This window comes from Narcine bancroftii, chromosome 3 (assembly GCF_036971445.1).
Source record: "Narcine bancroftii isolate sNarBan1 chromosome 3, sNarBan1.hap1, whole genome shotgun sequence".
Classification (NCBI taxonomy): Eukaryota; Metazoa; Chordata; class Chondrichthyes; order Torpediniformes; family Narcinidae; genus Narcine; species Narcine bancroftii.
Window position 1 is genome coordinate 233,018,754 of NC_091471.1, and position 27,228 is coordinate 233,045,981.

Here is a 27,228-nt window from a genome sequence, read left to right on the forward strand (position 1 = left end):
CTCTCTATTCCATTACCTTCCCTTATTAATTCTTGTCTATACTATCTATATTTTCCTCTAAGTACAGATACATTCATGTATGCTCATTGTCTCTATTCACTCTTATACCTCTTTACCCGCATACATATCAATCGTGATCATTTTTACTCTCATTACCTGTCTTCATCCCTCAGTCTATTTTTGTCTTTACCCACATACATATCAATCGTGATCATTTTAACTCTCATTACCCATCTTCCTCCCTCAGTCTATTTTTGTAATTGTTCTGCAAATTTTCGTGCTTCTTCTGGATCCGAGAATAGTCTGTTTTGTTGTCCTGGAATAAATATTTTCAATACCGCAGGATGCTTCAGTATAAATTTATACCCTTTCTTCCATAAAATCGCCTTTGCTGTATTGAACTCTTTTCTCTTCTTTAGGAGTTCAAAACTTATATCTGGATAAATGAAGATTTTTTGCCCTTTATACTCCAGTGGTTTGTTGCCCTCTCTTACTTTTTCCATTGTCTTCTCCAGTACCTTTTCTCTTGTAGTATATCTTAGGAATTTTATTACAATAGATCTTGGTTTTTGTTGTGGTTGTGGTTTAGAGGCCAATGCTCTATGTGCCCTTTCTATTTCCATTTCTTGCTGTAGTTCTGGACATCCTAGGGTCTTAGGGATCCACTCTTTTATAAACTCCCTCATATTCTTGCCTTCTTCATCTTCCTTAAGGCCCACTATCTTTATGTTATTTCTTCTGTTATGGTTTTCCATTGTATCTATTTTTTGAGCTAGTAGTTCTTGTGTCTCTTTAGTTTTTTTATTAGACTTCTCCAATTTCTTTTTTAAGTCTTCTACCTCCATTTCTGCTGCTACTGCCCGCTCTTCCATCTTGTCCATTTTCTTTCCCATTTCTGTTAAGGTCATCTCTATTTTATTCATTTTCTCTTCTGTGTTGTTTATTCTTTTTCTTAAATCCTTAAATTCCTGTGTTTGCCATTCTTTAAATGACTCCATGTATCCTTTAATAAGAGCAAGTATATCCTTTACCTTGCCTTTCTTTTCTTCTTCTATTTCCCTGTACTCTTCCTCTTCTTCTTCTGGGTTGACCATCTGTTGTTTCTTTGTTGCCCTTTCCTCCTCTTCTTTCTTGTTTCTATTGTCTTCTGTGGTCTCTTCTTGCTGCAGGTGTTCTGCAGCTGTCGTTGCCGGCTGTGGAGATCGACTCCCCAGCTGGTCCCCCCTCCTGTCGGTGTGTTTTTTTTTCATTCGCATCGCGCATGCGCGGTTGCGCACTTTTACTCGGCTCTGCGAGCCATTTTTGTAGTCCATTATTTACCGACCTGAGGGAGCGGGTTTCTCTCTCCGCAGCGGGCCTCTTCGGACAGGTAAGGCCTTCACCTTTTTCCTCCTTTGTCTTCTCTTCCTCTCTTCTTACCGTTGCTTTCGATTTTTCTTTTTTTGTCGCCATCTTCTTTCCACCTTTATACTCACTTTTCTGTAACTTTTATTTCTGTGCCTTTGTGTTTTCCTTTGTTTTTCCCGACTTTTCTGGAGAGGGCTGGAGTTCACCGTCCGGCCACTACTCCATCACGTGACTCCTCGATCTTGTATGTAGACTATTGATGTAATATTTTAGTTCAACAATTAGTTTTCTTGAGTGTATAAAAGTTGATGCATCCATTTGTTGAATAGAGATCTCTAGAGCCTGCTTTCAAGGTTGAAAGCAGTAAGGGTTCTCTCAGGTTAACTTGGTGTCTAATAGACTTAGCTGGACCAGTTCTGTGTGCTGTTTTCTTTGCATCAGGAAGTGGCAGTTTCAATACATTTGGCAAACCAGCCAGGAGTCCAAGATTGACGAATGCTTACTGGATGGTATCAGTTGGACTAGCATCGAAAGAGTCTGTGGGAGGGAAGGTTGAGAATCACTGCTCCAGACCCAATTGTTACTGAAATATTTGGCTTGAGAAAAATGGTCATTGGCCCATTTCCTTTGAAGTTCTGAAACCGGGCACATCATGAGCCAATGAGGAATGATTAAAATCGAGGTTTTCAAACTTTTTCTTTCCACCTACAGACCACCTTAAGCAATCCCTTACTAATCACAGAGCACCGATGGCAGAGGGATTACTTAAAATGTCTGAGTGGAAAGAGAAATGTTGAGAACCACCGAAATAGGTGGAAAAAGGTTTGGTTGCTTGAAAAATGGCCTTTGTATCAAAACACTTCTTCCTTTATCTATGGATAATCAGTTTCTGAGGATTTGGATGTTAAGAAAATAGAAGCTGTTTTGAAGCTGGTAAATTTATTACTTTTGAATGAATGAAGAAGAAACTTAATGTCCCAAATAATTTCTTTTGATTTTACTATCAGGTTAAGGCTTCCTTGGTTGATGTTAGGTCCTAGTCTGACATTACCTAGACAGAATGAATTAGAATTCATGATATGCAAGGGTGGCTTGAATTAATTTATTTAGGAGATGTACAAATTACTTCAAAAAGCAGTTCCTAAGTTAGGAATTCATAAATTGAGATTAAGATGGGAGTTGAATTTTGTATAATCACAATGTTTATCTCAATATTGGAACAGGAGGTGAAATTCTTAAATGGATTTTTTACTTTTTTCAAGATGATATATAAGACCATGTATAATTTATAGGTGACTCGTATTCTCTAATGCATGATATAAAAGTTATGTAATTAATCCATATCTAAACAATATATGCACATATTGCAGCCACTCGCACTTCGGGCCGACACAGGAAATGGCCGTCAAATGCGGCGACCGGCAAAGCATCGTACTGGCTGAAACGTCCGTTTCCATAGGTCGCGGCAGAGCGGTGAAACTGGCCAATCACCACTGGTGGATCGCAGGGGGCCCAAGCATCCGAGAAACTAATCGGCAGCCAGCCCGCTCAAGCCACGGCCTGGTGGTGATGTGGCCAAGCTGACCATAAAAGGCAGAGCTGCCACTGAATAAACTCAATGTTGAATACAGTCTACTGGTGTGTGTCTTTCTTCTCCTGTGGATTCGAGCTATAACCTTGCTGTAACTTAGCGACCCCTTTACAGTGGTGACCCCGACTGATCCAAATGACGCTTTGGACCCGAAGATGGAAGAGAAACCTATCAATGCCGTAGCATTGAAGCTGCCCAGCTTCTGGTCGTCGCAACCATGGGTGTGGTTCCAGCAAACCGAGGCACTGTTGGCCACTTGATGGATCTCTGCCACTGACACGTTCTACTACCATGTGGTCAGCGCCCTCGATCAGGGCAACACAGTGCACATCATCGACTTCCTCCAGCTGGAACGAGGAATATATGTGGCCACCGAGCTGTTAACCTGCACTTTTGGGCTCTCAAAGAGTGAGCGCACTGCCTGACTGTTGCCTATCAACAGTTTAGGGGACAGCGCCCCTTCTACCCTAATTAGCCACGTGCTTGCCCTCTGCAATGGCCACACTTCCTGCCCGCTGTTCCAGCAGACTTCCCTGGAGAGACTTCCCAAGGACATCCGGCCGCTCATCGTGGATGAAGACTTCAGTGACCCCAGGAAAGTGGCTGTCCGAGCAGACCTGGTATGGGCAGCGAAGAGGGAATTCTGTGGTTTGCTCAAGCAGGTGACAGCACTGTGTCATCAGCACCCAGCCTGGAAGATCACCATCCGACCTACCAATCACCCGAATGCCACGCCCCACCAGTGAGCAGTATTCTTTCTATCACCGAAAGTGGGGTTCTGAGGCCCATCAATGCCACTCCCCCTGCACATTCCAGGGAAACTCTCCAGCCAGCCGTCATTAATAGCTGTGATGACCCGCCAACTGCATAGCCTTCTACACATTCAAGACTCCCTGTCAGGCCAATGTTTCTTGGTAGACACTGGGGCACAATACAGCAGCATCATAATTTCCCCCAACCCCACCCCCCACCAACCAGCCTATAGGCCAGGAGCTCCGACTGGCAAATAGCTCCAACATCCAAACATTCGGCACCCGCACCATTCCCCTACACTTCACTTGGAAGTTTACAGCGACATCCATGCAACAACCATTACTGGGTGCAGATTTCCTGCGGGCCAACTCACTCTTGGTGGATGTCAAGGAGGGACCAGCTGGTGCACGGCCGGACATTTCAGTTTCTCTCGCTCGAGGGCACTGAACTCACCAAGAGTACTGCCAACAACGAATTCCCCTCCATCACCACGCCTCACTTCCATTCGGCACATCCCAAACATGAGGTGAGGCACCAAATCATTACAGAGGGACCTCCCCTCCACGCCATGGCTCGGCATCTCCCCCCTGAGAAACTCAACCTAGCCAGGGATGAGTTCAAAAAGATGGAGGAACTCGGCATTATGCAGCGCTCCAGTAGTCTTTGGGCCTCCCCTCTCCACATGGTTCCCAAGGCATCGGGTGGAAGCCATGCAGAGATTAAGGCCACCTGAACCAGGCCACCACACCAGGCAGATATCCCATGCTCCATATCCAAGACTTCACTACTAGCCTGCAAGAGGCACAGATATTCTCAAAGGTGGACCTCAACAGGGGCTATCACCTGATCCTGATTACTCCCCCCCCCCCACCACCGACGACATCCCAAAAACCACCATCATAACCCCCTTTGGATTGTTTGAATTTCTCCGCATGGTCTTCGGGTTTAAAAACCGTGGCTCAGACTTTCCAGAGGCTGATGGATGCAGTAGGCCGGGATCTGCATTTTACCTTGATCTACCTCAATTACATTTTAATCGCCAGCCACACCCGCACCGAGCAAGACACCCACTTAAAACAATTATTCTCCAGGCTGAACGATTTTGGCCTAACCATCAATCCAAGTGCCAGTTTGGCCAAGAGACTATTGACTTCCTGGACCATCCTATCAACCGACATGGAGCCAGACCATTACCCAATAAGGTGGATGCTATTCGCTCTTTCCCCATGTGATCGACATTGAAGGGACTATAAGAGTTTGCAGGTCTGGTCAACTTTTATCGCTGCTTCATACCTGCTGCCGCCCGCATCATGAGCCCACTCTTTCCCCTCATGGCAGGACCCAGTAAAAACATACAATGGACCCTGGAGGTGACCGAGGCTTCCAGGCCACCAAAAACAGCCTAGCAAATGCCACCCTCCTCATGCACCTGTAGACAGATGCCTCCAGCACAACGGTTGAGGGTTAACTTGAGCAACTAGTGAATGGACAATGATAACTGCTGGTTTTTTTCAGTGAACACCTCAAGTCACCAGAGCTCAAGTACAGGGCCTTTTTTAGGGAGCTGTTAGCCTTGTACCTGGCAATTCAGCACTTTTGTTACTTCCTGGTGGGCAGGAAGTTCAAAATTTACACGGACCACAAACCCCTTACCTTTGCCTTGAGTAAGGTGTCAACAGTGGCACCCATCCTACATTTCTGAATTTACAACGGACATTGAACACAGCTGGCAAATCCAACATGGTGGCCGATACCCTATCCCCTCTAGCTATCTTGGCAGGGCACGAGCCTACTCCTGGCATCCAATACACAGCCCTGACTGGCTTATGACAGGAGGATGGCAAGATCTCCCCGGCAATCGCACACTGATCTGCAACACCTCGATGGGTAAACATAGCCCTATCATTCTGGCTGCATGGATGAGGCAGAGCCTTCATGTAGCGGGCCTTCAGTGTTGGGCAGTCTCAGACGACTACGTAACCCTTTGTCCCTACCCTTGAAATGACTGCCAATGTCCGGAGCTTTTCTGTGTGGAAGATGACCCTGGTTGCGTTCAGGTAGGCCTGGAAGCAGTCTAGCCAATATGCAAACTCCTCAGCCATGTCGGGGGACTGGGGCTCTATTAATAGCAAACTGGGTTTGAACAACACCGTCATTCTTGTTTGTAAGCTAATAAAATTGGAGCAATAGATAAAAGCTCACACTCGACTGGAGGGAGAGCTAAAGCTTTTATTAGCTTACAACACAGGTAGGGTTCATGAACAGCCTTCAAAGGGTTTCTAGGTTTAGGCAAGAAACCAGAGGGAGGAGCCAGGGGGCAGGACCAGTCATCAGTGCAGCACACCGCGTGAATCCCAGATCACTACAACCCCTCTATAACCCTCTCCAGTCCCATAGCCTCACTCTGTACTCATTGGAATTTTGAAGGATGTGGAGGGATTTTTGGTGACAATATGAATGGAATTTTTTTCCCCCCCAATATATACTCTATTCACAATAAAGTATTCAAAATACAAGAAAACCGTTCCAGACATTTTTCATTCATAGTGTCAATCACATGGATATCTTCTCAACATTGTACATTTTTCATTCTTCTCTCCAAGCCCTGTTGCCACCACTGAGACACCTCGTCATTACTCCCTTCTGTTTGTTGAGGGGCTTCCCCTCAGTTTCAGCCTCTCAGCGCTGGTAATAGTAAGACTCTAGTCTGTGGTCCTTCCCAAGAGCACCCTTGTGTTGGCTGCACCAAGCCTCAGTGTGTTCAATATGTACTCCTGCAGCCAGGAGAGAGCCAGTTGGCATCATTCCCGCACCGATTTCTCCGTGTGCTGAAAGATCGACACCTTTCACTGAGTTGATGGTCTTCCAGCAGTCAGACTCCGTGTCTCCTGGGAAGAACCGATGGATCAGAGAGTTACGCTGCTGCTGGGGATGAACTGTGACAAGGAGCCTTGCATCCTTCTCCACACACTCCTTGTGAATCTGCATCTGTCCCCAGGACAATGTGCGCCAAGGGTGATGTTTTGGTTGTACAAGATAGATCTGACCGTGAGGGCTCCTCTCACCACCAGCCAGGCTAAGTCCCTGTGCTGTGAACTCTGGCCATGAGGCATTCTGCAAGATGACCTGGATGGTCTGCTCTGGGAACCAACTCACCGGATCCATCAAGTCCTCATCTTTCAGTTTCTGCAGAATGATCCGTGCCTGGTTCCTTGTAGTCGAAGGTATCGTTCTAAAAACACATTTCTATGGAAGGAATAGATAGCAGAGAGGCAGTTTCCACTGGCAGCTGACAACAGAACCTGGGTCAAAGCCTAAAATACGGGGGAGTAGATTGAAGACATAGATAATGAAGACAATGCTTAGAAGGGCTGGCGGAACCCAACAGGTCACGTAGCGTCCGTGGAAAGTGATAGGCAGTTTATGTTCTGGGCCTGAGCCCTTCTTTGTTGTGCCAAAAATCAGGCAAATGTGCAAATAAGATGGGCTTGGGTAGAGGACAGATAAGAAAATGGATACAGTTGGAAGAAGGGGCCAAGAGGTGATGGGAGAGGGATCAGAGAGCTGAAAAAGATGCTGTATGATCAGGAAAAAGAATGGGGTAGAGATTGGAGGAAAGAAGACAGAGGGGTGGGAGAAAGAGAGGGGTGTTTACTGAAAATTAGAGGTCAATATTGACGCCATCTGTTTGGAGTTAAACTAGAACATCTGCAGATGTCGGGTCGAGTGCAAAACAAACTTCCTGGAGAAATTCAGCAGGTCACGCAGCATCGGCAAAAAGTGAAGGGTCATCTGAGGCCCAGAATGTTGATTCCCCTTTAATTCCTCCGATGCTTGACGAGCTGGTGAGTTTCTCCAGCACGTTTGTGTCTCGCCATCTGGGTGGAAGCAGAAATTGGCGTCTCGCAGAGGGGTGAATGTGTGGAAATCTCTCCCCAATTAAGCAGTGGGAGTTGCCTTGTGGAAAGTATTTAAGGCAGGTTTGGGTAGTTTTTAATCAACTGGGGAATTAAGGGCTGTAGGGAACAGGTGGGTAAGTGGAGATGAGTCCACGGCCAGATCAGCCATGATTTAACTGACTGGCAGAGCAGGCTCAATGGGCTGGACGGCCGACTCCTGCACCTGTTTCTTACCTTAAGGTGAAAAGTGCAGGTGTCTGGAAGTGGAAGCCCAGTGAACACAGAGAGGAGAAAGTAACTGAAGAGTACTCCAGCAGGGAGAGATGGTTGGGGCAGGTCTGGAGCAGAAACACTGACAGGAGGGGAGGTAGCAGGATGCTCCCAGTATGGCCCCAGCTGGACTGAGTGGCCTTGTCTTTGTATCTACATTCAGTGTATTACAGAGATACAAGGGGATGAGACACGGTTTACAGACACAGCTGCTTTATTAGGTACAGATCCAGGACATGAAATTCAATTCCTGTCATTGGGTGGCATGATTAGTGAAACACTGTTACAGCACCAACGACCGAGGTTTGAATCCAGCCCTGTCTGTAAGGGGTCTACATCCCCCCTCGTGATCAGTAGGGTAATTGGGCGGCATGGGTTTCATGGGTCGGAGAGCCATCAACCAAGCTGTATTGTTCATGTTTAAAAATATATAATCGGAGTCACTAACATTGACGGAGAATGTCTGTTCCACCTCCACTTCCTGCCACCTTGGCAAAGCAATCAACGTATTAAAAGACTCTCCCCTTCCCACACGCACTCCCTTTACGCTCCTCCCCATAGCGAAGAAGATTTTGCAGTGTGAGGTCACACACCAACAGATTCAAGGACAGTTTCCTTCCTGTTTTATCAGACTCTTGAATAATCCTCGCCCTTTTAAAATAATGCTGCTTTTGTTTTGGACCAATGGATCTGTCCCTGTAACCTCTCTCCTGCACCGTGACAGATTTGCTGGACTGTGTACGGGATAATTTGCTGGACTGCTCCAAAACAAACTTCCTCACTGCCCCTTCCTACATGTATTCTGTGCTCCCATTTTTTGGTTCATATTTACATGTGGGTGGAGCTGCTACTTTAAGAGGACAAATTTAACAAATCCCTGCAGGCTGACTGTGAACTGACAGTATGCTGAAGACAGCGTGTTCCTAAATTGGATGGTTCTGAAGGGAGAGTAAGTGCAGGTGCAGAGATCACATGACCACCAGGTTAAAGACACAGAATTGAGTTTGCTCAGGGCCATTTTGAGGAGGCAGTGTTGTGGAGCAGAACTCTTGAAAGTAATGCAGTCCTGAAGTGTCCTCGTGTGTGGTTATCAACAAACTGTCTGGTTTCCCCATGTTGTAGGTGAATGAGCAGTGGCTGTTGTATGGATACAACACTGGGAGCAGCCACCTTTGTAGGGATACTGTGCTGAATGTGGCTTCGTGTGGTGATAGACAGTGTCTGATTTCTCCATGTTACAGGGGAATGAGAAAACCACCTTGTGACCAAAAAGCAAAGGTCACTGTGAACAGCTAACCCATGGAAAGGTTCTGGAAACAGGAAAATTCTGTGCTTGAAATGGACCATTGAGAGGGTCACTTGGAACTGCTGGCCCACGTAACGGGTTTGTGGTAGCTCTCTGAGCATCATTGGCATCATGTCCCCTACACAAATTAGAGGGGAGATTTGGTTGTCACCAGTCTGAAAAGGACATTGGTCTGGAAGCATCTCAACAAGGATTTTGTGAGTTTATAAACAATCTGTCTCCCTGGACTCTCTCACCTACTTCAAGAACTGCTTCCCATCCATCTAAAGCAGTGATTTTAAACTCCCCTCTTAACTGCAGACTCTGGACAATTTGCTTTTCTGCTCAATTTAGTCTCACTGCAAACTTAGATGCTCTACACTCTGTCCCCTCTTCCACATCATTAAAGTCCGCACGTCTCATCCCTCTAAGGCCCGTGCGTCTCATCCCGCTAAGGCCCGTGCATCTTATCCTTCTAAGACCTGTGTGTCGCCACAATTTCAATCCTAAATCTCAACAATGAATTTCCAAAATTAAACTTTTGAGCTGCCATTCGAAAACTGGTATTCCACACACACATATAACTATATTCACGCATAGTTGGGGAATAAATTAAATAAGTTTAGATAAATTATTTAATGTGTTACATTATTGTTAATTAATAATTTAAAATACTATTTAAAATATAACACTGCCTGGGCTCATTTCTATTTCTGCTGTCTGACAATAAACTAACCTGAAAAGAAATTGCAATTTGACAACAATACCAAGACCTGTTTTGATTTGTTGCCTCAATAACCACAAGTCTCCAGTTCCTCCTGCTGTTTGAGTGAGTGATCTTTAAATGTTCCACACTCTGCAAATTTTATGTGTGAACTCGCTGGTGTTTCACCAGGCTGTTCGACTGGGTGAACTCCTTCCCGCAAACAGAGCAGCTGAACGGCCTCTCCCCAGTATGGACCCGCTGGTGGGTCACCAGATTGGAGGAATAGGTGAAGCTCTTTCCACACTCGGAGCAGGTGAAGGGCCTCTCCCCAGTGTGGACCAACTGGTGTCTCAGCAGGTCGGTGGTCCGGGTGAAACCCTTGCCGCACTCGGAGCAGTTGAAAGGCCTCTCCCCGGTGTGGACACGCTGGTGGGTCCGCAGGTGGTAGGTCTGGGTGAAGCCTTTTCCGCACTCGGAGCAGGTGAACGGTCTCTCCCCAGTGTGGACCCGCTGGTGTCTTAGCAACTCGGAGGACCGTGCGAACCCCTTTCCACACTCGGAGCAGGTGTAAGGTCTCTCCCCAGTGTGAACCCGCTGGTGGGTCCGCAGGTGGGAGGACTGGGCGAACCCCTTTCCGCACTCGGGGCAGGTGAAGGGTCTCTCCCCGCTATGGACCCGCTGGTGGGTCATTAACTCGCTCGACCTTTTAAAGTTCTTCCCACATTCGGAGCACGGAAACGGGTTCATCTCTGTGGGGACGAGAGGGTGTGACCAGGCGATAAATCAATACAGTCCCAGCCCGGGGTACGTGATCAGCCCATTGGATGGATGCTCCCTGAGAGCTGGGCAGCGGGTTAAACCAAAAAAAAGACTGGGACTGGGGCCCGGATCCGGGGGATAGCACTTAACCAGGCTTTGCAAGCCCCGGAACCACGGGAACCCTCAGTTCCGGGACCCGGTGCTGCGCTCTGCTCCCGATAAGCGAAACGAGCAGAAAGAGATGGAAGCGGGACGGGGACCGGAGCTCACTTCCGGCCGACCACAGCCTGATGGACAGCGATCGTCGCGCGCGTTCCGGATGGGACCAGCCAGTAGCAACGTGGAGAAGGTGGGAACAGGAGCTTTCTCGCCTGTATTTAAAGGCACCGCGTCATCGGGCATTTCTTTGCCTGACCCGGTTGGGGCAGTAACTTTCAGAGTTTGGAATGAGATTTTCGTTGTGGAGACGGGGACGATGGCGAGAATGTCAACGCATCTGCATTGGTTTCGATGCAAAGGCTGGGGTTTGCATTGAAGGTGAGACGGAGCAGAGTGTCGTCTGGAACTACTAAAGCTAAAATTTAAAAGGACACGCAACAAATTAGCGTCCATATGCACAAAAAAACACCCACCCCCTCCCTGTCCACACCCAACAAACTCCAGTCCCCCAAATATACCCTAACACCTAAACACTGCACTTCCACAACACCCAACCTCCCTGTCTCTTTAATCCCATCCGGTCCCCTACACCCCTCCCTGTCCCTGTAACACCCTCCGGACCCCTACACCCCTCCCTATCTCTGGAACCTCTCTAGTCCCCAATATCCCTTCCTGTCTCTGTAAACCCTCCGGTCCCAAACATCCCTCCCTGTCTCTATAACCCCCTCCGGTTCCCGACACCACTCACTGACTCTGCTACCCACTCCAGTTCCCTACAGCCCTCCCTGTCTCTGTAACCCCTCCAGTCCCCTATACCCTTCCCTGTCTCTGTAACCCCCCTCCGGTCCCTTACACCCCTCCCTGTCTCTGTAACCCTCTCCAGTCCCCTACATCCCTCCCTGCCTCTTTAAACCCCCTCCCCTGTCTTTACACCCCTGAATCTTGTGGTGTGGGCTTACACACTTGGAGTTTGGGGTTGCAAAAGCTGAAACAATGAAATGGTTGATGTCTCCACCCTCCCTCCTCAGTTCCCCCTCCTTCTCTCCACCATTCCCTCCCTGCCTCCTCACTGTCCCTTTGTCCTCCCTTCCTCATCATCCCTTCCCTCCATCTTTGCTGTCCACTCCCATACCATCCCCTACTACTCTCCTCAACCTTTCCCTCACTCCTCACTGTCACTTCCTTCCCTCGGTTTTTGCCATGCTCTCCCTCCCTCATTATCCCTTCCCTCCCTCTGCACTATCTGGTTTATCCTCACTGCCACCTCCTTCTTTGCCTTCCTCTCCCTCTCACCATTCCTTCCTCACCATCCCCTCTCCTCACCACCCCAGCCTTTTCCCTGACTCGATACGCCCCTTTCCCAATTCTCTCAGCTGAGATAAATCCTTCCTGGGCCATCTCCAAATGAAACGAGCTGACTCCTTTCTCCACCGTCTTTGTGGGAGAGTGAGGGAGAGGATCCCGTCATCCTGCTTGGAGCCAGATCCTAGGGAACTCACCTCCCCCAGCCCTTTCTCTGCCCACTTCCCTGTTGAGAAACACTTCTCTGTTCCCTGATTGGAGATAGTATTTATAATCTCCATCCGATACCTTACATATTCCCCATGTACTGGACAGAAATCTTCCTCAGCTGGAGTTAGTCCAGAATCTCTGCATCTGAGACCATATCTATTCCCCTGCCTATAAGTGAGGAATGTGAGGGAACACGCTCCTCTTCTCCATTTGATGTTAGTCCATATATTCTGCATCCAACATCTTATCTATTTCCCACCAACAGGTCAGAGGGCCTAGGGCACATCTCCTCTTCCCCGATTGGAGGTAGTTCATGTACTCTGTATCTGACACATTATCTATCCCCCACCAACAGGTCAGGGGTCCAGATGGAGTTAGTCCATGTTCTCTACATTCCACAGGTTATCTGTTCCCTGTCTACATATTAGTAGTGTGGGGGAACACTCTCCTGTTTCCCTGGTGGAGTTAGTCCAGCTCAGGTCTTCCTAAACTTTTTTTGCATTCAAAATCCTTTTGGGAAGCACTTGGAACTGACGGAACCCCGCAGTTACGAACCAGAAGTAGAATGGCGTCAACCTCTGGTTCGAGCGGGGTTGCGTCTACTTTAAATTATTTTTCTATAAACAGTAAGCAATGATGCAGTGCTTGCACAACCCCGTTGCTTCACAATTTATTTTGTTTCAACTGAATATTAATCAAATTTCTCCGACCTCCCAGAGCCCAAATGCCCATTACCCTCCTTCCAGAAGCGGGCCAGATGCCCACAGACCGGATCTTCCAAGGCTTCTGACATGAGTATCCACCTCGGGCCTGGCCACCCAAAGTTGGAATTCCTGATGCCTCCCATGTGCATCTCGGCCTCTGCTGCCCACAGGCCTGAGCTTCCAACACCTCCGTCGCTTCTGCCAGTGACCCCGACTGCAAACAAATCGGAGCTCCCGACGGAAGGGGGAGGGAGCTAGTGAGCGAAGGGGGTGGGAGCGACAAGGGGAGGGAGGGAGTGAAAAGGGGAGTAGGGGATGGACACAATTTAAATTTTAAAAATGTGCCTGGCCTCGCACTAGTGGAAAGCCAAGTCTCATTGGCTGAAAATAGCATCTTTAGGCCTGTTGTCTGCGCTGCTAATGTCAGGCCTCAAGGTCATTTTGTATCATTAGCATCGAGGCAACTATTTAAAACCACAGGTTAAAAAGTCATTCAAATTTAATAAAATTAAATATAAACAGTTCCATGTTTTAGTCACTACCCATTTCTTCGGCGGACGGCCGACTCCTGTTCCAGGTCCTTCCCTGCAGGTGAACAGTGCAGCTGTCTAGAAGTGGAAGCCCAGTGAACACAGAGAGGAGAAAGGAACTGAAGAGTACTCCAGCAGGGTGAGCAGAAACACGGACAAGAGGGGAGGTAGCAGGATGCTCCCAGTGTGGCCCCAGCTGGACTGAGTGGCCTTGTCTTTGTATCTACATTCAGTGTATTACAGAGATACAAGGGGACGAGACACGGTTTCCAGATACAGCTGCTTTATTAGGTACAGATCCAGGATATGAAATTTAATTCCTGTCATTGGGTGGCATGGTTAGTGAAACACTGTTACAGCACCATTGACCCAGGTTCGAATCCAGCCCTGCCTGCAAGGGGTCTGTACACCCCCCCCCCCACGTGATCAGTAGGGTAATTGGGGGGCACGGGTTTCATGGGCTAGAGAGCCTTCAACCGAGCTGTATTCTTCATGTTTAAAAATATATAATCGGAGTCACTAACATTAAGGAGAGCGTCCATTCCACATCCCTTGGCAAAGCAACCAACGTATTAAAAGACTCTCCCCTCCCCAGACACACTCCCATGGAGAAGATTCTGTTATGTGAGATCACACACCGCCAGATTCAAGAACAGTTTCTTTCCTGTGTTATCACTCTTGAATGATCCTCACCCTTGTAAAATAGTGCTGCTTTTGCTTTGGACCAACGGATCTGTCCCTGTAACTGCCCTCCTGCACCGTGACTGATTTGCTGGACTGCTGTTCGGGATGTCAAGCTGGACGGCTCCAAAACAATCCCTTTGTTCATGTGACAATAAACCTGAACCTGAAAACAAATTGTCATCAATACCAAAACCTGTTTTGATTTGTTGCCTCAATAACCACAAGACTCCAGTCCCTTCTGGTGTTTGAGTGGTTGATGTTTAAATATTCCACATTCTGCAAACCTTATGTGTGAACTCGTTGATGTTACACCAGGCTGTTCAACTGGCAGATAAATGGCATCTTTGGCAAATGGACCCGCTGGTGGGTCCGCAGACTGCAGGACTGGATGAAGCCCTTGCCGCACTTGGGACAGACAAAGGGCCTCTCCCCAGTGTGGATCCGATAGTGCCTCAGCAGCTCGGAGGACTGGGCGAATCCCTTCCCGCAGTCCGAGCAGCGGAACGGCCTCTCCCTGGTGTGGACCCGCTGGTGGGTCAGCAGGTGGGAGGACTGGATGAAACCCTTCGCCGCATTCGGAGCAGCTGAATGGCCTCTCCCCGGTGTGGACTCGTTGGTGGCTCCGCAGGTTGGTGGAATGGGTGAACTCCATGCAGCATTTGGGGCAGGTGAACAGCCTCTCCTCAGAATGGACACGCTGGTGTCTCAGAAGCTCGGGGGACGAGGCGAACCCCTTTCGGCACTCGGAGCAGGTGAATGGCCTCTCCCCGGTGTGGACCAACAGGTGGGTGAGCAGGTGCATGGATTGGGTAAAGCCTTTGCCGCCATCGGGGCAGGTGAAGGGCTTCTCCACAGTGTGGACTCGCCGGTGTACCCTTAACTCGCTCGACTTTCTTAAGTTCTTACTGCAGTCGGAGCACTGAAATGGATTAATCGCTGTGGGGACGAGAGGGTGTGAGCAGGGGATAAAGCAATGCAGTCCTGGCCCGGGACTCGTACTCAGCTTGTTGGATGTTCCCCCAGAGCTGGGCAACGGGTCAAACCAACACCAAGGCTGGGACTGGGGCCCGGGCCAGGACCCGGGGAGAAGCGGCCTCTAACCAGGCGTTGCAAACCCCGGAATCACGTGAGCCCTCGGTTCCGAGACCCGGTGCTGCGCTCTGCTCCCAGCGCTGAATCGCTTTCGCTCCCGATAAGCGCCTTCCTCCACCCCCGTCTTTGGCGTTCAGCGACTTCAAAGAAACGGGCAGAGAGAGAGATGCTGCGGGGCAGGGTCGCGGAAGCGGAGTGCACTCCGGCCTCTTTGCCCCGCAACCTGATGGACAGCGGGTCACGGGCGGTAGCCAGTGACAGCGCGCAGCCGGAATGGAATCAGCCAATAAGAGTGAGGCGATAGCGGGATCAGGAAACCCGCTTAAAGGGACCACTTCCTAAGGCATTTCTCTTTCATCCCGGTGGATGCGGAAACGCTACCGCATTAGAACCGGAGTTTCGGTGCCTGGTGATTGTCTCCGCATCTGCCTTGGTCTCGGTTCAAAGGCTGGGGTTTGCATTCAAGATGGGACGGAACAGAGGGGCGTCTGGAACAACCACAGCTAAAAATTAAAATGACACACAACAAATTACCGCCCAGGTGCACAAAAAACCCAACCACTCCCTGTCCACACTCAACAAACTCCAATCCCCCAAATATACCCCGACACCTAAACACTGCACTTCCACAATATGCACCTCCCTGTAACTCCCTCATGTCCCCTCCACACCTCCCCGACTCTGTAACCCCTTCCGGTCTCCTCCACCCCTCTCTGTCTCTGTAAACCCCTCCCATCCCCTACATCTCTCCCTGTCTCTGTAAACCCCTCCGGTCCACTACACCCCTCTCTGTCTCTGTAACCTCCGACACCCCTCCCTGTCTCTGTAACCCCCTCTGGTCCCCGACACCCCACAGATTTATTGTCGGTACATAACATTGTGAGAGATGAGTAAAACTAATATAAAAATATGAGAGGTAAAGAAAGCTAGTATGGATATATGTGTAATGAATAAAGCCAGTATGAATAGGATAAGTGTAGATAATAGAATGTAGGAAGTAAAGTTAGTCTGAATAAGATAAGGGTCTTCTAGCCTTAGCCTTAGACCAGTCAGCAAGTTCCCCCTGGTCCTCCAAATTCACAGAAACGTAGGCAGACAGAATTGCCTAATGCCAAACTCATCCAGGAGGCAGAAGAATGTAAGGGGGAGGGTACTTCTATACTGAAATAAACTGTATAAAAGTTGGATGAGCCCCAGTGTGTGTCTGTATTCCCATGGTAAGGGGAAGCACCCAACTTTGCATTGTTGTATAATAAATGTTCTTTGTTCTCAATTTTTGTCTCGAGCAATTTCTGTGAAGGTACTTCTGTTTCTCACAAATGGGGGCTCGTCCGGGATCCCACTCCCTCCACTGACAGAGTGCCCGACGACGGGGTTAGGTGCACCCCGGCTGATTCAGCTGGACTCACGGACGACGGGTGACTGGTCAGTGGATGAAGCGAGTGATATCCGAGAAGAGGCATTGAGAACAAACGACGGGAGGACGTTAAGGAAGCGCGCTAGGAATAGCTACTGGATCCCGGTAAGAGGAATTTTACTTACCTGTTAGTATGAGAGGTGTGAGTAGCAAGGGAAATAGTCCTAAGGAAGGATGAGAGGATCAGATAACTAAGCAAAGTCCATTAGGATTAATGCTATCTGATTGGGGTGCGGGGAGAACCTGCAGGAAAGACAAACAGACCATGGTCACATATTGCTGTCTGAAATGGGTTAAAAACCCGATAAAAGGGAATTCGGTATATTGGCCAAAGTTCAGATCCGATGAGGACTGGATGTGTCAGGCATTGAACATCTGGCTCTATCAAAATCAAAGAGATAATATTGAGAGCAGAGAATATGCAGCCCACTGGCTCAGTGGATCGGTTGATGAACTGGTTTTGAATGAAAAGGAACGTAAGGACAAGAAGGATGAGGAACCTTTTGTCCTGAAACACAAGGATGGGATGTGTTACATTCCCTTCCTCCACCTTATGCTCCTCCTATTCCGGCTCCTATCTTTCCCCTCTCTCCTATGCTCTACCCTTCTTCACCTTCCCCTCCTCCCCCACAGCTAAAGAAAGGAGAAGAAAGTAGGGGTGATATGATGACCCTTCACAAAGTACTAGATTACCACCTCTATTGACAAGAGAGGGAGGAGACTTTGATTCAGAACAGTGTGAGACCCTCCGGGAGGGAAGGGCAGAACCCTTTGATTCATTTCCCGGAGAGCAGGAACCTAGACATTATAAAGGAGAGGATAAGCCAGAAATTAACTGGATGAGACCTTTACGGGAAGTTCCCATGGGAGGAGGTCTCGGTTTCGTAAATGTGCCCCTGACTAGTACGGAGGTGCGTAACTTTAAGAGAGAAATGACCTCCCTGATAGAGGATCCTCAGGGATGTGCCGAACAATTAGATCAATTTTTGGGACCAAATATATATACAAGGGATGAGTTAACATCGATCTTTAAGGCTCTGTTCACTTTGGATGAACGAGGAATGATTCGCCAGGCAGGGATTAGAGTCTGGGATAGGGAACACCAAGGGGGACCAGAGGCGATACCTGGGGAACTTAAATTCCCCCTGGCAAAATCAAATTGGGATAAGAATACTAATGATGGTTGCACATTAATGGAGGAATATAGGGTTAATCTGATAAAAGGAATCAAGGAATCTGTTCCAAAGGGACAGAATTTTAAGAAAGCATTTGAGGTTCCCCAAGGTCCCGAGGAGACCCCCTCTGCAATACTGAATAGATTGCGTATGGCCATACAGCAATATGGGGGTCTGGATATAGAATACAATTGGTATTAATGGGCTTCGTTACAAATTCAGCCCCAGACATTAGAAGGAAATTGCAGAAGACTGAGAATTGGCATGAACAGGGAATAACACAGCTTTTACAGATCTCACAAAGGGCATACGTCCAGAGGTCTGAGGATGAACCGAAAAGAAAGGCTAAGATTTTGATGCAGGCAGTCAAGGAAGTCGTGGAGGGACAGCAAGGAAAGGGTAGGGGCTGTGTGCCAACTCCTGGACATTGGGAGGAGCGCCAGGAGTCGGAGAGTAGAGACCAGAGCAGGGGCAAGGGTAGAGGGGAATTCAGGGGACGACGACCGTTCCCAGGACCTCGTGGTAATCCCGGTAGGAATTGGGAAACAGGAGCATTAGTTTGCTACCATTGTAAAAAGGAGGGACATTTTAAGAGAGAATGCCCAATGCAAGCCAGGGAGACACGATCTTATGCATTGATGGAGGCAGATTATGAATAGGGGGGTCACGGTATTCAGTCAATACACACCGTGGGGCTGCACGGAGAACCATTGGTAAATTTAAGCATAGGACCCCACAGTGACAAGATGACCTTTTTAGTAGATTCTGGGGCAGCCCGGTCTAGTATATTACAACCACCCGAGGGTGTTAAGATAGAGGGGACAGTGATGATTTCGGGAATAGGAGGAAGAGATTTTACAGTCCCTGTATTAAGGGATGTAAGAATACAAATGGGAGAGAAGATAGTAACGGAGGACATTCTACTAGTTCCCCAAGCTGGAGTTTGTTTGTTAGGACGAGATTTACAGGACCAATTGGCTATCGGCACCAGACCACAGGAATCAGGTATCGGGGTTCAATTGTATGTATTAACTGAGGAGGATCGGGAACTAATAAATCCTGGAATATGGGCTAAAAGAGGCAATAGAGATGTTAGATGTTCCTCCCCTGCCAGTTACTTTAAAAGATCCTGAGCAAGTAATTAGGCGAAAGCAGTATCCAATTCTGATGGCTGGCCGAAAGGGGCTGCAGCCAGTAATTGACCAGTTGGTGAAAGATGGTATACTCGAACCTTGTATGTCACCTTTTAATACCCCTACCCCTGAGGCTAACGACCAGTACATATCCAAATATTTAAAGGGACTTTCTGCCTCTCTATACGAATTAAAACGGAAGGGTTTATTAGCTCAAAACCCACCCCTGGAGCATCCTATTCATTTTATTAAATCTGGTGATTGGGTATATGTAAAAGCATGGCAAGATCACCAACTAAAACCTGTCTGGGACGGCCCTTATTGTGTACTTTTGATTACAGACACTGCAGTGCGAATGAAAGAAAAGGGGTGGACTCACATAGAACGAATTAAGCAAGCTGCTGATCCATGAACTAAAGACATTGATAATCTACCCTCCACCTGGCGTGCAGTCCTTCATCCTTCTGATCTGAAAGTTACACTATGCCGGGAAAAAGTACTGTAATGTTGTTTTTACCATTTGCAGTTTTGTTTACTTGTTGGTTCCCAATTTTTGGGAAATCACCAAATTGCTCACAATGTATTAAGTTCTCCTGGAATAGGGGCAGCAGAGGTGACAATTATTTACCTTTAGAATGCAGACAGGGTGCAGGTATATAGTCATAGTGGGGTATGTTATTTAGTATGGGAGAGCGCATCGGATGTCCCCCAAAGTTCCTCAACATGATTATCCAACTGCACGAAAACCAACAAGGTCGGGTCAGATACAGCAATGAGCTCTCTGAACCCTTCTCCATTAACAATGGCGTGAAGCAAGGCTGTGTTCTCGCACCAACCCTCTTTTCAATCTTCTTCAGCATGATGCTGAACCAAGCCATGAAAGACCCCAACAATGAAGACGCTGTTTACATCCGGTACCGCACGGATGGCAGTCTCTTCAATCTGAGGCGCCTGCAAGCTCACACCAAGACACAAGAGAAACTTGTCCGTGAACTACTCTTTGCAGATGATGCCGCTTTAGTTGCCCATTCAGAGCCAGCTCTTCAGCGCTTGACGTCCTGCTTTGCGGAAACTGCCAAAATGTTTGGCCTGGAAGTCAGCCTGAAGAAAACTGAGGTCCTCCATCAGCCAGCTCCCCACCATGACTACCAGCCCCCCCACATCTCCATCGGGCACACAAAACTCAAAACGGTCAACCAGTTTACCTATCTCGGCTGCACCATTTCATCAGATGCAAGGATCGACAATGAGATAGACAACAGACTCGCCAAGGCAAATAGCGCCTTTGGAAGACTACACAAAAGAGTCTGGAAAAACAACCAACTGAAAAACCTCACAAAGATAAGCGTATACAGAGCCGTTGTCATACCCACACTCCTGTTCGGCTCCGAATCATGGGTCCTCTACCGGCACCACCTACGGCTCCTAGAACGCTTCCACCAGCGTTGTCTCCGCTCCATCCTCAACATCCATTGGAGCGCTCACACCCCTAACGTCGAGGTACTCGAGATAGCAGAGGTCGACAGCATCGAGTCCACGCTGCTGAAGATCCAGCTGCGCTGGATGGGTCACGTCTCCAGAATGGAGGACCATCGCCTTCCCAAGATCGTATTATATGGCGAGCTCTCCACTGGCCACCGTGACAGAGGTGCACCAAAGAAAAGGTACAAGGACTGCCTAAAGAAATCTCTTGGTGCCTGCCACATTGACCACCGCCAGTGGGCTGATAACGCCTCAAACCGTGCATCTTGGCGCCTCACAGTTTGGCGGGCAGCAGCCTCCTTTGAAGAAGACCGCAGAGCCCACCTCACTGACAAAAGGCAAAGGAGGAAAAACCCAACACCCAACCCCAACCAACCAATTTTCCCTTGCAACCGCTGCAATCGTGTCTGCCTGTCCCGCATCGGACTGGTCAGCCACAAACGAGCCTGCAGCTGACGTGGACTTTTTACCCCCTCCATAAATCTTCGTCCGCGAAGCCAAGCCAAAGAATATAGGATCCCAACATGGACCAGGGGAACAGAACGGCCCTAGGGGAGTAGACTTGGTTTGTATTCCAGCCTCTACAGATATTAAAAAGAGGAGTTTTAAACAGATAGTACAAAAGAGATGGTGGGACAAAGACAGACAGAATGTTAGTCAGGATTGTACATGTAGCAGAAATAGAGTGAATACATATGCTAATATTCGCAGACAAGCTGCAACTCACAGGTTAAGTGACAAGAAACACCCCTCCCCAACTTGGTCTCCTGTCAATCATCCTTTGGGTCACACAGACATTCGGAATGTTAAGAACCACCACTGTAAGGGGAGTTCCAGTTGTAAACGACGTAAGCTGCTCCAGAACACCACAGCTGCTTGGCATTTAAATCGTTTAATCAGACTCCAGGCAGCCTTGGAGATCATCACCAAACAGACAGCGATGGCCCTGAATTTATGGGCTGAAGAAAGACGACAGATACGAGCCACAGTTCAACAAAACCACCTGGCTCTCGATTACTCATTGGCTGCTGAAGGCAGCGTTTGTGAAAGACTGGTTAAGGACAATGCTCACAATGGTCAGGCGGTTAAAGACACTTCTTCAGGAGTTCGAAAATCTTCCCATGCCCAGGTTCAGACGTGGTAACCTTGGTCCGGTGTGGGATGGACTAGACTTTTTATTGGTAACTGGAGTCTGATACCCACAGCCCTTATAGCAGCTGGACTCGCTATTCTGGCCATTATGGTGCTCCCCTGCCTAAAGACTTGTGTGCAGTATTTATTAATTCAACGGACCCTTGTCAGATCACTATAACCCAAAGGATATATGTTTCCCAAATTCTGTCTGATGATGCTGAGACTGCAGTTCGGTTACTGACTCGCTGGGAAAAAGACCAAGTTTACAAGTAATACATTCCAGTTGAGAATTCACGAAGCATAGCTAAAAAAGTGAAGATTGTGAGAGATGAGTAAAACTAATATGAAAATATGAGATGAAGAAAGCTAGTATGGATATGGATATATGTGTAATGAATAAAGCCAGTATGAATATGATAAGGGGAGATAATAGAATGTAGGAAGTAAAGTTAGTCTGAATAAGATAAGGGTCTTCTAGCCTTAGACAGAATTAGCAAGTTCTGCATATGAGTTAGTAAGCCCTGAGAGAGGGTCGAGAAGGTGTGAATAAGGACAAAGGCAGGTTTGTGAATAAGGACAAAGGCAGGTTTGTGAATAAGGACAAAAGCAGGTTTGTGAATAAGGACAATAAGGACAATGACATGATGGGACACTGACAGGATACCCCCTGGTCCTCCAAGTGCACAGAAACAGCACGTAGGCAGGCAGGATTGCCTAATGCCAAACTCATCCAGGAGGTGGGAGAATGTTAGGGGGGGGGGGGGGGTGGTGAGGATATCTCTACAGAAATGAACTGTATAAAAGTTGGGTGAGCCCCAGTGTATGTGTGTATTCCCAGGGTAAGGGGAAGCACCCAACTTTGCATTGTTGTATAATAAATGTTCTTTGTTCTCAATTTTTGTCTCCAGCAATTTCTGTGAAGGTACTTCTGTTTCTCACAAAGGTGACGATTGAAAATTCGGCGTTCACTACATTTCGAAATATAAGTCGGGCCATCATAAATCAAAGACGGTATGTTCTGGTTATAGCTTCCCCACAACCACTCTACCCACTGTGCTGCAACACTGGGCACCATGACAATCGATGTGCCAACCCCCCCCCCCCCCCCACGAGGTAATTTCCAGAGAATTCTGAGCCTGGGCGGTGCTGCCCAGCCCCCTCCCCGCCTCCCGTTCGTCACCCATGGCCACACTGAGACCCCGGCATCGTGCTCACCTCCATGGGAGCGGAAACCCCCAACAACCACGGCATGACTATCCGTCCAGGAAAGAGACACTTCCGTCCATCACAGGCCATTTCATCATCATCCGTGGTGGGTCGGGCCCGTTGCAGTGAGAACGGCGCTGGGTAACGCCATGCAGCTCTGACGTCATCAGGCGGAACATTCACAGCCACCCATTCCATCCTTCAGAAGCAGTCCTGTGCCCGGACCCACTCCCCGCTCCCACACCTGACACGTACATGCAACAAGCTGAGGGAGGGCATGGCCTGGTGTCCGGATCCCAGGGTGGGAGGTGAGATGCAACGTGCCGTAGGCGTGAACGTGACCACGGTCCGGACGTGGTTTAGCGGGGCTACTGGGGTAGTTCGAGGGATTCTCAGTGCGGCCTTGGGTGATGACCAGGCTCCGGGGGGGAGGAAGGGTGTCGAAGACCGAAGGGGCTTACAGAGGCAGGTAGGGGTGTAGAGGACCGGAGGGGTTACAGAGACAGGGAGGAGTGTAGGGGACCTGAGGGTGTTAGAGACAGGGAGGGGTGTAGGGAACTGGAGGGGGGTGGGTTTACAGAGACAGGGATGGGTGTAGGGGACCGGAGGGGTTAGAGATAGGGAGGGGTATAGGGGAGCAGAGGGAGTTAGAGACGGAGGGGTGTTGGGGAGTGGAACCTGCATGTCACATCCATCTGAAGCCTGTCTTTTTCATCGATTAAAAATCTGCGTGTCAACATTAGGATTTTTTGAGAATGAACTTTGAACTTAAGTGTTTGAGGAAGACCCCAAGCCAGTACAGCTCAAGTATATTCACGCATAGTTCTGGGGGGTGGGGGGAGTGTTTAGATAACTTAGATAAGATGTTATATTATTGTTAACTAATAATTTAAAATATTATATTATATATAACACTGCCTGGGCTCATTTCTATTGCTGTTGTCTGGTACCTAACACGTGACAATAAACGAACCTGAAAATAAATTGCAAATTGACAACAATACCAAGACCCGTTTTAATTTGTTGACTCAATAACCACAAGTCTCCAGTTCCTCCTGCTGTTTGAGTGAGTGATGTTTAAATATTCCACATTCTGCAAACTTTATGTATGAACTCGCTGGTGCTTCACCAAGCTGTTCGACAGGGAGAACCCCTTCCCACACTTGAGGCAGACGAATGGCTTCTTCCCGGAGTGGACCCGCTGGTGGGCCAGTAGGTTGGAGGACTGTGTGAAGCCCTTACCGCACTCAGGGCAGGTGAAGGGCCTCTCGCCGGTGTGGAGCCGCTGGTGTACATCAAGGCTGTACGACCTGGTGAAACCCTTCTTGCACTTGGGGCAAACAAATGGCTTTTCCCCGGTGTGGACCCACTGGTGGGTCAGTAGTTGGGAGGTCTGAGTGAAGCCCTTTCCGCACTCAGAACAGGTGAATGGCCTCTCCCCGGTGTGGACCCGCTGGTGGGTCAGCAGATGGCAGGACTGGGTGAAGCCTTTCCCGCAGTCGGAGCAGGTGAACGGCCTCTCTCCGGTGTGGACCCGGTGGTGTCTCAGAAGTTCGGAGGACCGGGCGAATCCCTTTCCGCACTTGGAACAGATGAACGGCCTCTCCCCGGTGTGGACCCGCTGGTGGGCCAGCAGTTCGGAGGACTGGGCGAACCCCTTTCCGCACTCGGGGCAGGTGAATGGCCTCTCCCCGGTGTGGACCCGCTGGTGGGTACGCAAGTGAGTGGATTGGGTGAACCCCTTGCCGCACTCGGGGCAGGTGAAGGGTCTCTCCCCGGTGTGGCCCCGCCAATGTGTCCTTAACTCACTCGACGTTTTAAAGTTCTTCCTGCAGTCTGAGCATTGAAATGGGTTCATCGCTGTGGGGACGAGAGGGTGTAAGCAAAGCAGTCCCAGCCCGGGGTACGTGCTCAGCCCGTTGGAGGTTCCCCGAGAGCTGAGCAGCGGGTTAAACCAACACCGAGGCTGGGACTGGGACCCGGGGAGAAGCGGCCTCTAACCAGGCGTTGCAAACCACGGGAGCCCTCAGTTCCGAGACCCGGTGCTGCGCTCTGCTCCCGGCGCTGAATCGCCTTCGTTCCCGACAAGCGCCTTCCGTGGGTCCAGCGAGTTCAAAGAAACGAGGTGGTAAGGAGAATGAGGGAGCATTGGCTGAGGGGCAGCGAGCGGAAGCAGATACACTTCCGGTCCCTTTGCCCCGCAGTCTGATGGACAGCAGGTAGCGGCGCCCATCCCGGATAGAACTAACCAATAGGAACGTGGAGGAGGCGATGCAGGAACCCCCTTGCCTCTGTTTAAAGGAGCCGCATCCGCGGACATTTCCTTCCCCGATTGTGGTATGAACGCTGCGAGTTTTGAACCGGGTTTTCAATGCGGAGGGAGGAGGAAGATGGGGGGGGAGGGTGTCTCCGCATCTGCTTTGGTCTCGATGCATTGGAACAACCACAGAGCTAAAAATTAAAATGACCCGCAACAAATTTCCGCTCAAAATACAAAAAAAACACCCATCCACTCTCCGTCTCTGCAATCCCCCCTCCCGGTCCCCACTCAATAAATTCCAATCGCCCAAATATACCCTGACACCTGAACACTGCACTTACCCAATACCTACCCTCCCTGTCCCTGTAACCTAAAACCCTCGCCATCTCTAACACCAACTTGTCCCATACACCCCTCCATATCTCTGTAACCCACTGCGGTGCACTACACACCTCCCCGTCACGGTAACCCCCTCTGATTCACGTCTCTGTAACCACCGCCGGTCCCACACACCCTTCCCCGTCTCTAACCAGCTCCGGTCCCCTACACCTTTCCCTCTCTCTGTAACCAGTCTCCTATACCCCTACCTGTCTCTGTCACCACCTCCGGTCCATTAAATCCCACGCTGCCTCTGTAGCACGCTGGTTCCCGACACCCTTCCCTGTCTCTGTAACCCATTTCGCTCCCCTACACCCCTGCGTGTCTCTGTAATCCCCTCCAATCCCATACACCCCTCCCTGTCTCTATAACACCCCTCCAGTCCCCTATACCCCTACCTGTCTCTGTAACCACCTCCAGTCCTTTACACCCCACCCTGCCTCTGTAGCACTTTCTGGTTCCCTACATCCTTCCCTGTCTCTGTAACTCATTTCACTCCCCTACACCTCTGCCTGTCTCTGTAATCCCCTCTGGACCCATGCACCCCTCCGAGCCTCTGTAAACTCTTCCGGACCTCTGCACCTCTCTACGTCTGTGTAACTACCTCCAAACCCAACACCTCCCTGTCTCTGTAACTCCATCCATTCCCCTACTCCCCTCCCTGTTTCTGTAACACCATCCATTCCCCTACACCCCTCCCAGTCTCTGTAACCCCCTCTGGTCCCCTACACCCATCTTTCGCTACTCCCTCCCTGTCTCAGTAACCCCCTCCAGCCACCAAACCCTTCTCTGTCTTTGTAACCTCCTCTGTTCCCTACTCCTTCACTGTTTCTGTAATCCCCTCCAGACCCCTCCACCCCACCCTGTCTCTGCAACACTCACTGGTCCACTACACCCCTCTATGTCTCTGTAACCCACTCCAGTCCCCTACAACCATCCACATCGCTGTAACCACCTCCAGTTCCCTATAACCCTCCCGCCTGTCGGACTCTGGCTTTACCTTACTCTTAATTTAGTCTATGTGTAGTCTGAGTCCAGCGTGTTCTTTGAATGAAGTGATAGGAGAAGGTATTCGGTTCAAGTCAATTTATTACACAGCACAAGAATAAAACTTAACAGAGCTCTGGGTCACTCATTAGTTCATAGGTCACCTGCACAGTGAGCTACTCCCCAAGACTGACCCCTATTGTCCAGTTGGTTCAGTTTATATAGGTCAACCTTATCATACAGAACAAAAGTTGGCTTCCTTTGCTAGATTTCATTATCATACAGAACAAAAGTTGTCTTCCTTTGCTAGATCTTTTTGCATAAGGGTTATCACAAGTCATCTCCTGTTTTGCAGATATCTGGGGTGTAGCACTCCCATCTTAATCCTCCAGGCCAGACTATCCTGTTGTGTTGATCAGAAATTAATTCATCCCCAGATATTTCTAATCACCATTCTGTTCTTGTCTGGCCAATTTCTGCTGTTCTCTTTAACACCTCCTCCTGCCTTAATCTTCCTCCTAGACTGGTTTTCCATTCCCTTTGTTTCTTGCAGGCCATTCTTTGTTCTGATCTGGCCTGTGTCTCCTGTGCTACTCACCACCTCCTTTAGTTTGAGCATTCCTCCTAAATCGTTTTATGCATTTCCTCTCCCTGTATTTTGGAGCAGACAATTTTGCTCAGCCAACTTTGCTCCATACTGTGATTGCCACTTAATCACATTCCTTTTTCCCTGAACCATGCAGTAAATATACACTTATTAATTAA

At 48.9% G+C, this 27,228-nt stretch overlaps 1 long non-coding RNA gene and 1 pseudogene across 1 annotated transcript; both read right to left on the reverse strand.

The window, feature by feature from the left end:
- Positions 1-25,031, reverse strand: part of LOC138758282 (zinc finger protein 420-like) — a 30,951-nt pseudogene extending 5,920 nt beyond the window's left edge.
- Positions 15,211-23,272, reverse strand: LOC138758291 (uncharacterized). The gene is made up of 3 exons (XR_011354239.1): positions 22,848-23,272; positions 16,834-16,951; positions 15,211-15,794 (listed from the first exon to the last, which is right to left on the reverse strand). It is a non-coding gene; the product is annotated as an uncharacterized lncRNA (long non-coding RNA).
- Positions 25,032-27,228: the final 2,197 nt, after the last annotated feature.